The following is a 12,090-nucleotide window of genomic DNA, read 5'->3' as shown; positions in this document are numbered from 1 at the left end:
GAATAGGGAAAGGATTGTTGCGCTTGGTGCTCGGTGCGGTTGCAACAGGAAAATGGGGTTGTTTCCTTGCATTTGGTGTACTTTGCGATCGAGCCAGCAGTGTGTCTCGAAAGCCGGCTATCAGGGGAACACGCCACGCAACTATCGGCTAATCAGCCGCCCCTGCTCGCTCGATGTAAGACGGAACGCCTCTTATCCGATGATCCGTCTTCCCTTGAGACGTAACAGAGCCTCCGCTATAACGTAACGTCGAGACAGCTCGGCTAGTAAATTTTCCGGATTGACGTGCGTTATTTTGCCTCCTGTCTTATGCGTGGATTTCATTACGTTATCGTCCTTCAAACAGGCGAATTTTGTGGAAAATTGTGGGTGCATTTTTGAGCGTTCTTGGAAGAATGAGGGAGAATACTGAGACAAGTTTTGCTTTGCTAATTGTGCCTCTGCTCTGTGCAATTTTTTTTTAATTATCCTTTCATCGATACATAGCGTGTAAAATAAGAAACACTGTGGAATTTTTAGGTGTTACCAGATTTAAATGTGTAATAAGAAATACTAAGTGGTTTGCCAAAAAGAGAGCACTTTGACATATTTTTGTCGATTGAAATTTTAAAAAAGGACGTAAGAAGATATGGTAACAAAAGTGTAAAAATGTACGCTAATTATCTGTATCGTAGTTATTTTTCTAAGCCGATCTCCTCTAAAGCGAAGTTGTAAATAAAAATGTACGTTATCTGTACTTTTATTAACCCCCTGAACTGAAATGACGAGTTCAGCTCGTCATGAACTTTCTTGAGCAAACTGACAACGACGAGCTGCACTCGCCAGAAATTATCGAGAGTTGAAGCTTTTTACATGAGAAGTACAGTGAATTCTCTACAAGTGTCAGTCCGCAAGGAACCTAAACCTGACACTTGTAGAGTCAGGGACTACGTTTTCGAGCCTCGCGCCCACCTTTGTAGTTTGCCGAACGTACAATATTGTTGTCCCCCAAAAAAATTTGTCAATCCATTGTCTTTTGACAAGTTTCAAATTTGATTTATTCTAAAATGATTAACCCTGTTTGCTCGTGTAACGGGTCAATTTAACAATTTACATTCGTCGTTTCATACGGAAGATATCCCTATCGTTTGTTAATAGACCGTATAATGTAGTTGGAAAAGTGCCATCTACGAAGAATGAAATGATTGAATACTTTTGCCGCTCGTTCAGTTTTCAAAATTTGTCAATCCATTGTCTTTTGACAAGTTTCAAATTTGATTTATTCTAAAATGATTAACCGTGTTTGCTCGTGTAACGGGTCAATTTAACAATTTACATTCGTCGTTTCATACGGAAGATATCCCTATCGTTTGTTAATAGAGCGTATAATGTAGTTGGAAAAGTGCCATCTACGAAGAATGAAATGATTGAATACTTTTGCCGCTCGTTCAGTTTTTACGACAATGTTCGTATCGTATACTATACAATGCAAACATTGTTTAACACCATGTCGCGTTGGAAAATCGTTCGCTGGATGTGTCTACTGTCAAATCAGCTGTAAAATACGAGTCATGGCAAACGTTACACTTTTGGACGTTTAATCAAACCTTTTATGATAAACACGCGAAATTCAAACGGGAAACATTGAGATAAAATATTTCGCAAAATTTCTTGTTATAGCGTACGATGCAACGAGCATTTAAAGAAGTTAAATTGAATCGTTAAACTTTCCAGAGGAACTAAGAACAGAAGCAACCTGCTGTTTTCGAAGATGTTTAATAAAAAAGGTAGGAGAACGTTCTTCTAATCAAACTTTTGCTCAAGTTTAAAGGAATTAAACGTACGGTATTTTTCCTAAAATATATTTCGTTTGCAAAGTCTGTGGAGGTGGAAAAATAGAACTCATTTCTTCTTAGAAAATTTATGAAATTTTGCCCAATTTCTGAGGATTTGAAGCTTCAAACTTGTATCTGAATGCGAGGAAAAGAAAACTACCGAATTGCAATACTTGAAAAAATATCTCTATGAAAAAACATCGACGTGGATCGTTGAAACAATGATCAAGATGAAAATTAACAAAAGATTGAGCGTGTAAATATATTTTCGGTTTAAAAATATTTAAAAATATATATTTTCGATTCAAAAATATTAAAATAAGATATTTTCGACTTAAAAATATTAAAAAGAAATATTTTCCATTTAAAAATATTTTCAATTTAAAAATAATACAAAGAAATATTCCAGGTTCTCACCGGTAATCCAATAAATCATATTCACAACGATAATCGGAAAATTGAATACCCACAGTAACAATGCAAATAAAGCAGAAGTTCCGAAAAAAGCGCTGAAGTAAGAAAATTCGCCGTGAAAGAGAGAAATGAACTTTTTCCATTGATCACCGTTACGACCGAATACCGATACGCATTTAGATTCCAGAGAAAAATCCCCCGTTTCGCAAGGAACCGAACCCGAGAGCTTATATATATTTCTATAATACATAAGTATATCCATACAATCGCGGACAAAGCGAACTTTATACGGTGGAAAAACACGCGTACAAGATACGACGTCCAATCAATAAGTTTGCTTGTCAGAAAAAAAACTTCTTGAATACTTGTTACCGCTTCTTCCTCCTTTCTTATTATCTGTTCCCCACCCCCTGATCCATAACAAGAACGCCGTTATGAATTGCGCGACGTTGTTTGCAAACTAGTTTTCATCGAGTCTGCCCGAGCTAATCGTTGAACTTCAAGCACGATCACTACACGAATGTACACACAACACCTAAACACATTGCCGCAGTCCAAGTTTTGGATCTATACAAATTGAGCGCAACCGGTCATATTTTAGAAACGTGCTCCGGCTGGCCAAACTCGGAATTAGCTCTGTCTTGTTCGTGAACCGGATGTGTGTTTAATTTTGAGTAAAGAATTGCTAGATTTTGGTTAAATCGGCGAAATGTGGCTACGGTGAATTCTGGAATGGGCAAATTATTTACTTTTCAGTTAATAACTACGCAATGTTATCCTAGACAAATCTGAAAAATAGAGAAATGGCTACGGTGAATTGTGGAATCTCGAAATTATTTACTTTTTAGTTAATAACTACGCAACGTTATCCTAAAATACGATTGGAAAAATAGAGAAATGGCTGATAAATAAAGAAATGAAACGGAAGAATGAGTGAGTGAGTGATAAGATAAAATGGAAGGTGAACGGATAAGGGAATGATGTATTGCAGACCAAATCTACTGTGCGTTTGCTGTTGACAGATCCTTTGGAAAGAATATTCAGAAATTATTTGCTTTCCAATTATTAACTGCACAATATTATCCTAAAAAAATCTGAAAAATAGAGAAAGTGCTGATAAATAAAGAAATGAAACGGAAGAATGAGTGAATGATAAGACAAAATGGAACGCGAATGGATAAGGAAATAATGTATTTTAAACCAAATCCTTTTCATAGCAAAGTAAATAGAAAAGAATAAAGAATAAAGAACACACTTTGCAAATAAAAATCAAACTAAATATCACAAAGAAAGCTTCTCTATGCTTATAATTCATACCATTTTTTAAAATAACATTGAATTACCGAGGACGAAGGAATTACGTTATGTTCCTTACATTGAACGCAAACAATGAACCGTATTACCTAATGACCAATTTATAATTTCCCTTTTCTTTTCGCTGACGATTTAAACGAAAGTTGAAGGACTGGAGGATTTAAGTTTAAGGTCTCGCAGCTCCTCGAGTTCGCGTAAAATAATGGTCGATTAAAGGGCGGAAGGATAAACTTGCCGAGGCAGATATTATTTTGGAAAACCAGGACAGAACTCTTAAGTAAACACCGTTTCGTAAATTACTTCTTTCAGAGATCCGACCACGTTTAAATCAAACAAAACGACCACGTTGTTTGGCAACTCTTTTGCCTACTTTCATTGAAACTCTAAAAACATCGAAAATCGCCGAGGTATGCAGGGTGTCCCGTCTGAAGTGACTCCATTGTTTTGAGTAATAGACGGAAACGTTGCTTACAAAAGTTGTATGGCAATCATTTTTTTACAGGAGGAAACATGGAGAAGATCTAGAGGTCAATTTAGTGTCTTTTTTTTAACGAAATATCAAATTTTTTAGTAAACAAATTAGATTAAATTTTGAGGACAAATTTTTCTTGAAAATTAAAGTTCACCATTTCTGAGATATTCGACTTTGTCCATCCTTTTATTATACTTTCATTGATTCATTATGAAACGTGTTAGATTTTTTGAAATTTTCTTCTTTAATGTAACGATGTCTAATTTTTTTTATAGTCAAATTAGACAAATTGGATTGTTATCATCACACGATAAGAATTCATAGAGGTAAATGTGATTATGTGATGCATGAGAGAAAAATTTTTTCTAAAAATAAAAATTCCCCATTTTTCAGATATTCGATTTTGTTCATCATATTACTTTTATTGATTCCTTATGAAACTTATTAGATTTTTGTCATCACACGATGAGAATCTATAGTGATAAAGGTGATTATGTGAAAAATGTTTCCTAAAATTTACCATTTCTCAGATTTAGTCCATCCTATTATTTTCATTATGAAACACGCTCGAAGTGTCGATCATGTGCATCGATACAACGTTCCAATTTGTGAACCGTTGAATCCATTGCATGTCTTATCGTCTCAAGGTCTATTCTAGCACATGTTGCGATAATAACATACAGTGTCGTTCGTGTTTCTTTATACACAATATTTTTCATAAATAATACAAATTGAGGCCGTTTGTGATCGATGAATGCCCCAGTTAACAGGTTAAATGAGATATGCAATCATGTTGTATTATCATAGTTCGTTACATGCTAATTTTGAATTAGAATCACGAATGTTTTCCTTCGTACTATTATTCTGTAGCCTTACAGTGAATAAATGTTTTTTTAAATATTAATATCGTTAATATTTTAAACATAATTTCAACATTAATATCAGTAATATTTCTGTGAATAATTCAGTAAATTTTCTGCATATTCTCCACAATTAAATTTCTGTTCGTTTCAACGATGTAGAAATTCGAGGAACGTTTTTGAACGACAATCAGAAACTGGAATTTTCGATTTTGCCGAGTTTCTCCATTATACATAAATGGTTACTCAAGATTCCACAGTTGAACGCAGAAAACACCTCCTTTTCCCGTATCCTGAATATTATCTCTAATATTAATTACGTAAAAAAAATTATAACACATGAAGCCCTTTAAATTTCAAAAGCAAAAAATCAGAAAAATGAAAAAATTAAATATGTTCCTATGATAAGCCTAATCAGATTAGAATTTTACCTTTATAAAACTATTGTGTCGTTCTTGTTAAATGAAAATTTTGAAACTATAAAACTATTTTATAAAACATATAAAAATTATTAAATCGTTTTTGTTGAACAAGAATTTAGCGAATATTACTACGCGAAAGTAAAACAATCGGAATAAACACAAGAAAGCTACGGTGTTTACGATTTTCCAAGAATACCAGAGAGTATTCGAAAAAGGAATCAAGGAATAATGCAGAGTCGAGTTCATCTCGAGACAGAAATCCTCTTTAAAGCTTGTCAACGGAGAATCCTTATTACGGGTCGAAGGAGCATTTTGTTGGGGTGGATTTACATGTGTGCACGAACAGGTAACGCCGCTACAAATTGGCTAGCCGGCTCTCTTCGTTTCTCGGGCTGTTCGTGCACCAACAAAATTGCCATAAGTCACCGCACTCGTTTCGCAATGCGTTTCCGTCTAAGGACGAGTCGCGTCTGGAATGAAATTTCGCGGAATACTCGTCACTCCGCGGGTATCTAAGTGTATGTATAAAAACGTGCAGATATGAGACACCATACTGTGTGTTTTAGTTATGTGGAAGTTTGTGAATCGCTGATGATTTGTTTGAGTCATTATACAAGGTGCGTTGTAGGGGTGTAGAAGTATGTTGAGAATGTGTAATGATGTTTTGTTTGCGCGGAGCCATTGTTCCCGTGTGAGTTGAGGATGCAATTTGATCGAGGCGTGGGACACTGCTGCAGTAGCAGGAAAATAACTTTTATATCGTTGAACGGTGATTTTTAAGTAGCAAGATACTTTTATTTCACTGTTCATCTGTGAAACTTGAATGCACGCATTGCTGCAGTCTCTATTCTCAAATGCAACAACGATGGAAGCACTACTTCGAATGCAAAACATCGTTGTACGCGTTACCTTCGAATGCAACTGTGCCTGAAGCGTTATATTTGAACGCAAACATTGTTGGAACCTCTATTTCCGATTGCTACATTATTAGAAGCGTTATTTCGAACGCAAACTTTATTACAAACATTGTTGCAAAACGGGGCGCCGTGCAACAATGTGCAAATTTTCGAGACAACAAAGTTGCAAACCGAGAACGCGTTTGCAACAATGTGCAATTTTCGGGAGCGACTCGCGGAAAATAAAGATGCAAACTCGATAACGCGTTTTGCAACATTGTTGCGCGACGGCGTTCTCGAATAATGCACATTGTTGCTCACGGCGTCGTTTTGCAATATTATGGCTCGCTTGGGCTCTCGAAAAACGTACATTGTTGCAAACGCGATTTCTCGCTTTTATAATAATTTATAATAGTGGAAAACAAGGATTTGGTTAAAAATATCAAAATCTGAACCTACGTCTGTGAATGCCTGTGAAAATAAACAAAGTATAGTGACCTGAACTCATTAAGGGGAAAAAGACGAGTTAACGCTTAATTTCGCTCTTTTTCCCTTGCAGTAGAGTAGCACGAAATTTGTCGTGCGTCTCGAAGAAGTATGGCATTTCACGTACGAAATAAAAGCGATGAGGTTCAGATATTCGAAATTTAATATCGAATTTCGTAATCTACTAATGTTGTTTCTGCCAGTCTTTACGAATATCGTCTTCATGTCAATTCAAGTAGTAACTCTGCTGGGAAACTCTGTCCCTGTAGGGTGAGTAATGGCACGATACAACGATACAGTAATGCAGTTATAGTGGGTATTCCTAGAGACAGCAAGTTAACAGTAAGTAAATATTATAGACAATATAATTTTTAACAATTGTTTGGTACACTTTGAACCAGAAATAATTCGCAAAAATTTACTACATTATTCTTTATGAATTTCGTAAAGAAAGTAACGTGAAGAAAGTTATAAAAATTATACATTTCATAGAAATTTTCATAAATTTAACATCGATAGAAACAATAAGTTATATATAAGTATACATTCCTATTTTATAAGTGTCAAATAATAAGTCTTCTCAGCACAAATAAGTAGAAAATTTATTATCCTATATTTTACTTCTTTTCATGCAAGAAAAATCATCTTGTTCTAGTTATGCAATAAATTTAATTCCATTTTGCAACAAAAGAATAAATAAAATATACTCAATTTAAAATTCCCCTGCATTCTGAAATTGCGACTAAAACAATCTTCGCATGTTTATTCGATAAATACACAAAGTCCTTTCATACTTTCTCGAAAATAACCAGAAAATAGCTGGTGCAGCGATGAAAGGAACAGACATTGAAGTAAGAATGTTAAGCATCCTGTATTATTTAGCGTTCCAATACGTAGTATCGGTAAGTTTCAAGAGAGAATATCGAACAAAAGTTTTTGAACAGCTACTTTCACGGATCTATCTTGGCACGAATGATATTCCTACAAGTAACAAGAATATTTCTTCCCGATACTTTTATCGGTATTTCTTATCCTTTCCAATCGTTATACCTTCGACTCTAGAATCGCAAATGTGTACAGAAAAAAAAACAGAGTACAATTACAGGGATATTTGTATCGAACTGGCAACGTAGATTTGGTCGAAATCACCGTCGGCTGAAGATTTCAAGTTATCGGAATAATACGTGCAAAGGAGAGAGAAAATTGTGATTCTTGGGGCTCGATATGCATAAAGAGGAATGTGAAAATATCGCGCGGCACATCGACGATGTATAACGGCGCGTCGAACGGCGCAACATTTTTTCCAATATTTCTATTTTCCTGCGAACTTTTCCGTTAAAAGGAGCAAAGGAGAGGACAGCAGCGCTACAGGCGAAATTAGAATTTACATTCTGCTCTGTCGAAGTTTCCCCTCTCTACTTTTCTGAATAAATAAAAGCCGAGCTCGATGATGGAAAAACTTCTCTCCTCTTTCGAACGGTCGTTTCAAGTCGTTGATTTTACAATTATGCAATCATGGATTTCTCTCTTTCTTCTGTCGTCTCGTGTCAACGACTTGCAACTTTTATGAAAAACAGACCGCGGAGACGTTTCAGATGAACGAAGCACAGTGGTTTGATGTAGAAATGCTGAATAATATACTGTGTGAACTATTGTTATTCTCTATTTTCAATCATTTTTGTAATATTTATTTTCATGGCCAATATGGTTGGGTTAAATTATACAGGGTATGTGCACAAGTGCAGAGAAACTGGCTGTCGGCATTTTGAACATACAATACTGAGCGTAAGAAAGGTGAATTTAAATGAATTCGATACAAAATCACTTATCATCTGAAAATTGTGATCGTCGTATCCACTCTTTGAATTTTTCTCAATGCCTGCAAGGTGATAGGCAACAAAGACTATAGTTTGTACGTGAAAAAGTTCAAAGTTAGGCAAACTTATTTAGTTCTAGTACTTTCCTTCGTTCGGCTATACACTTAAGGTCTTTGGGTCAAAAATGACCCAAAGACCACAATAGGATTAAAAAAAGAAAAGAAAAATCTAACGTCGTCATCTTCAAAATCCTTCAAAATCACTTATTCTATAATAAAAAAAATTTGGATCGATTCACTATCAACGAAAATAATAAAGGTAACCACGTCACGACACGGTTCACCCTCCATATTTCGGAGCACCTGTTTCTCGAACTTTCACTTAAATCGTGAAACAAAAAAGAAAAGAAAAGAAATTATATCGTTCCATCTCCTTCCCTAGCCACCCAAGTTTTAAGCTTTCTCGGGCATGATTCTGGGTAAACTGCGTGGCACATCAAGCACGCTGTTAGTTTCCAAAGCGGATTCAGCGTATCTCGAACGGAATCTTGCATCTGTTTTAATAAGTGAAACTTCCCCTGTAAAATCCACGAGAGGCCGCGTCACGAAGTTAATACCCTTTAATAGAGAAGCAGCGTAATAGCCTGTCCCCCTGTTCGGGCAATCTTCGCTGTAAACATTACGTTAACTAATTCCTAATTGAAATAACTGAAATGTCGGAGCGAACACCACTCGTGCACTAGGTTTTCGCCAATCTTGACATCTCTGCGACGAGATTTTCACGACGTGAACGAATGTCGAACAAATTCTTCCCTTAAAAGGGATATTCCGTTCTAGAATGCAATTTCTTCCACCTTTTTCGGGATTTTTTCTCGAAGAAACTGTGAGACTTTTTTTAAATGAATTTTGGCACACGTGTTTACTATCATTTGAAATATGTAAATTATTTTTCTAAAGCGAATTCAATATTTAAAAAACGAAAAGGTTGAAAGAAACGGGGGAATTATATCCTCTCAGCTTTAAAGTTAACATGAAAGAATTCATTCCTCGCGATAGTAGTGTCTCGCATAACTTAACGTTCACGGAATAGTCGATTTAAGAGTTCTGTAGCTTCGGATTATACGGTTCGAAGTTTGGTAAGTTAGCGAGGAATCGATAGTCAAAGTTCAAAGCATGTACAAAGTTTGGAAGTTCTAAAAAGTTCAAGTTCAGTCATCAGAGTTCAAAGCGCACCTGGAGTTCGAAAGTTTATGACAATCAAAGTTTGATCATTAAGGTTCGAAACTGTATCTCGAGCTTTTAAGCTACGATCAATTAAAACGTGGTTGTAAAATCTTGAAAATACATCGAATAGAAACGTTGAACTACAACTATTTTTTATGTTGCAAAGTATTGAAAAAAAAGAAAAACAATATGTGAAGTATATGTGAAGATTGAAACATCGAGGAAAATTTTCTACGTGACTATCTAAAGTTTCTATACGCCCATCACAAACTTTCTACATAAAGTATGTTGAGTATATATGACACACTTATATTAAATTCTAAATCAGGTTGTAACGTGAGTCTTTATAAGTTCATTCTTTGTGCTTTTATAGCTTTATAATTGCTCGACTGTCGTTCAAATAGAGTTCAACTATCACTCAACTATCGTTCAACTATAATTTGAATAGAGTTGAACTATATCTGGACTATAATTCAAATAGAGTTCAACTATCATTCAAATAGAGTTTAACTAGAATTCAAATAGAGTTCAACTACACTTGGACTATAATTGAAATGGAGTTCATCTATATGTCAACTATAATTTAAATAGAGTTGTTCGATTGTCCTTGTCCGGTCGCGCAGCCCACCGGCCAGTAACACATCATAAACTAATAAACAGTCCTTTCCAGCCGTCTTCCTAACCCCTAACAAATTCCTTCCCTACCTGGTCATGTTTCCTATCCCTTTCCCCTTTCCGGGTTTTTCCCAAATTATTTCAACTTTTGCCCACCACCTTCACCCTCACGTTCTCCTTCCACTAGTTTCCTAATATCCAATCACACCTCCGCATTTTTCGAGACCTTCTTTTCCACCACCTTCAACGTCCAACCAATCAGAACATACACCGACCCAATATATACCCACGCACCACCACAAAATAGAGAGTTCAAAAAAGACACTTCACGAGGACAAGTAAAACCAAAAGACACATCGAAAATATCATTCCTTACCTCCGGAAACGTTCGTAAGGAAAAACACTGTACGATACGCGGTGTCGAAACATCGGAGTGAAGAGTTACGACCTTCACTAACGCGCCGTCTTTAGTAAAATAGATCGCGTTGCATCGCGAACTCGTGCAAAAAGAAGAGTTCAACTATATTTCGACTACAATTGAAACAGAGTTCATCTATATTTCAACAATAATTTAAATAGCGTCGAACTATAATTCAAACAGAGTCCTAATTATCATCGCTAATATAGTCATCCAGTATCTTTTTGTTTTTCTAATAATTAAATTTCAATTACTGAATTGTGATTTAAGTAGAAGAAGATACAAGAAAGACTCTGTATTTCGAAGCTGGAAAAAACCATTCGCTGCTCACTTTTAACCACTCGAAACTATTCCAAAAATGGCAAAACACAGTTGAAATCCAAAAGGATCAACTGAATCGACTAAACATTCAACTCTGTGCTGAATGAACTAACCAGAGCCAACCCGTCGCAAATAGTTGCGAACAAATTAACAATTCACCAGTCGTTGTTGTTGAAAATTGTTGTTCTTCATTAATTTGAAGTCCAACCTTGCACAAATACAAGGCACAAGCTACTACAGTATCTGCTCGTTTTTAGAATTTTAATTAAACTGCGGTGCATGGTATTTTAATTGCAAATACTCCGGCTTTAATTACGCAAACTTAAGTCGCAGATATTTTAAAAAGACAGCATAGCTAAAAAGTTATTTAATTTTAATAAAAGTTCTCCCACCCCTCTCTTTTAAATAAAAGATTCTCACAAGCACACACTATTCCTGCCAGCATGATTTTAGCATAGGAATTGCTGTTACATTTCAATTGCCCCGGAATCATGTTTTTTCCCTAACGATTTATTCAAAACTTCCACCCCCTAGGCTGTGCAACTTTCATCTGCATGAAATGTACAATGTAAGTTCCAGTAAACCATCTTTTTTGACGGTCCCCTTTTTCACGCGAGACAGCTGAAAGTCGGAGTAGTTCAGTAATAAGGCGGCGTAAATTCAGAGTAATTAGGAATTGCAGTGACAGTACGCTTTGACAGGAACGTTTTGATAAGATGAACTTTGAATGTTTATCGATGTAATTAAAATTGCGATATTAATTAGCGTACGACCATGCTGTTTACTCGAGTTAACTGTTATGTCAAAAGTGAAGTATGTATGACTGCATTTACGAAATGAATAAAGAAAATTAATCTCGTTCCTTCAATTTTGTTTAATTAAGTCACTCGTCGTAATCACTGGTACGTACAAATTCAACAAATTTGCTTGCCTTTTTTTGTAGCAAATTCTGCTCAATGCAAATTTTACTACCTTGAATTAGTCGAAGATAAAATTTATATATATATTTACTGGAAGG

At 35.6% G+C, this 12,090-nt stretch overlaps 1 protein-coding gene across 1 annotated transcript in view; it reads right to left on the bottom strand.

The window, feature by feature from the left end:
- LOC108571899 (deleted in malignant brain tumors 1 protein-like) overlaps positions 1 to 12,090 on the bottom strand; it is a 229,537-nt gene that overhangs the window by 172,385 nt on the left and 45,062 nt on the right. The gene's annotated exons all lie outside the window — the stretch shown is intronic.

The sequence above is a fragment of the Habropoda laboriosa genome, unplaced genomic scaffold (genome assembly GCF_001263275.1).
Source record: "Habropoda laboriosa isolate 0110345459 unplaced genomic scaffold, ASM126327v1 scaffold67, whole genome shotgun sequence".
NCBI lineage: Eukaryota > Metazoa > Arthropoda > Insecta > Hymenoptera > Apidae > Habropoda > Habropoda laboriosa.
The sequence above is the reverse complement of the archived record's forward strand: the minus strand, read 5'-3'. Positions and strand labels throughout refer to the sequence as shown.